Genomic DNA, 2,271 nt, shown 5'->3' with positions numbered 1-2,271 from the left:
TTTTTCCTCAGGTTTGTTTGGGGAATGGTAAAAAGATTTAATAATACTTTTCTTATTTAAAACTATTGTTACAGATGTGGCCCTCCAAAGTCGAAAATTCAATAATTTTATAATTATTAATCAAAAAATTTATATTGCTCCATATCATCCACGATTAAAAGGAAAGGTTAAGCGCTTAGTACAAGTTAAAAAAAAATTTAAAACATAATGAATATGAAACACAAGGTCTTCTTTTAAATTATCATAATACATTGCAAATATATAAACAACCCTGTTTAATTATGCTTAAATTTCAAACAATAGGTCAAATACAATTACTAAAACCTATTTACAAGCATACTTCAATTGCCAGGTTTTTATAATATAAATGAGAAATGATATGTAAAATATTTTAAAAAAGAACTAGGTATCATTGTTAAATGAAGAGGGCAAGTGGCATTTTTAATAATACAAATTAAGGGTTATGAAGAAAACTTAATAATTTGAAACATATTTACGATTCTGAGATTAAATAGCAATAGAAACCATGTAAAACATAATGTCGTCAATAATCAAAATGACAAAATCCTGCCAATGCAAAACTTACTATCAAAATTATTCCTACACAAATCTCAATATCCATAGATTCTTCAGAAATCGCAATAATTAAGAAAATGGAAATGAGCCTCCAAATCCACCTATAGAAGAAAACCAAAATATGTCTAAATGAATAATAAAGCAATTTATTACATTTCAGATTTAGGGATAAAACGGAGGAAAAATTGAGATAAGTAAATTAATTAATAGCAGAGATATGCAGGCCCAGCCCCCAAGTTTACACATGTTAAACCATATTTTAAGTTTCTCAATTATACCTGGCCTCCCCCAAATTTTTTTTTAAAAAAAGGCCTGAGCCAGGCCGAATATTTTGAATCATCATTATTATCTATAAAAATTAAAAATAAATATAATATATTAGGCTGGGTCATGTAAATGGTACCTCAGCAGATCTCTGATTAATGGTATCAGTTAATTATTACATTAATTGTTATTATTATAAAAATTATCTTATATAATTGTTATTATTTCAAAATAGGTTAATATATAAATGTATAAAATTGAAAACCAGTTTTAGATAAATATATAATTTTAATAATTTTTTTTGCCCTACCCAGCCAAAATAAAAAAATTCTAGCCTTTACAAGGTCCAGGAAAGAAATGATCATTATAAAATTTTCATTTTTTTCATCTTAAACTCAAATATAAATAAATTTTATGAAATATGAACTTTTATTAATTATTGGATTTATATAAAAAAAATTTAATTAAGGTAATACAAAGTTTTTTCAAAATTATAAAGGTTAATGTTTTCAAAACAAAATATTTATATAAATATTAACCATACATATATATAAGCATAAGGATTCCATTGAATATTTTAATTATTCTATAGGGAATATTCATTATAAAAATGTTCTAATGCTATAGGGTGTTTTTTCATATTTTTAGAAAAAGTTGTATGGAAGGATATATAATTAAACCATTGATGTAATCCCATGGCTATAAAACCTAGGATTTGTTTAGAATATGATGAAAACAATTATTTTACTTGACATAAGAGAATATTTTAAGAAGGAATGAGAAGGCTTAAAATTGTTAAAAAAGAATTTTATATAAAAAGATATAAAAATGCATCCGGTGCCAGTTATAATTTTACAATCAGGGCAATCAGGTCCCGTAACTTTTATACTAACCACCTAAATTTAACGAATAATTCATACGGGTTTGTAATTTTAAATACCATGTGATTTTGGGCGGTGTAACTAAACTGAGAATAGACAGGTAAACTGAGAATTGACAGGTAAAATTTATTTCTATTTTATAGCCTATCAATTTCATTTTATAAATATAAATAAAATGTTTCTATTAAATATATCAAATTATCCAAAATTAATTTTACTAAATAAAGAAAATAGAATATAGAAGAAAATGTTCCCCATAAATTTATAATATGTATTGAATGGATATATTATATAAAAAATATAACACCCATAATAAATTTTACCTATCATAATTATATTTCTGGTAGATGGCGTAATAGACTAATAATTTAGTTTTTTAATCAAAAATAATAAGAATTATAGGAGCATAATTCTTTACTTTGTATTAATTTATTTAATACAAATTGATATAATAATAAAATGAAAATAAATTTAAGTTTCCGTCATTATTTTTTGAGTTATGATCACAATTCTCAATTTAGAAAATCTTTTTTAGATTTTTGGGATTTTA

At 23.6% G+C, this 2,271-nt stretch overlaps 1 long non-coding RNA gene across 1 annotated transcript; it reads right to left on the bottom strand.

The window, feature by feature from the left end:
- Window positions 1–1,320: 1,320 nt before the first annotated feature.
- Window positions 1,321–1,850, bottom strand: LOC135928518 (uncharacterized). Its single transcript, XR_010572366.1, has 3 exons — window positions 1,781–1,850; window positions 1,589–1,736; window positions 1,321–1,548 (listed from the first exon to the last, which is right to left on the bottom strand). It is a non-coding gene; the product is annotated as an uncharacterized LOC135928518 (long non-coding RNA).
- Window positions 1,851–2,271: the final 421 nt, after the last annotated feature.

The sequence above is a fragment of the Gordionus sp. m RMFG-2023 genome, chromosome 4 (genome assembly GCF_954871325.1).
Source record: "Gordionus sp. m RMFG-2023 chromosome 4, tfGorSpeb1-WG-v2, whole genome shotgun sequence".
NCBI lineage: Eukaryota > Metazoa > Nematomorpha > Gordioida > Chordodea > Parachordodidae > Gordionus > Gordionus sp. m RMFG-2023.
The sequence above is the reverse complement of the archived record's forward strand: the minus strand, read 5'-3'. Positions and strand labels throughout refer to the sequence as shown.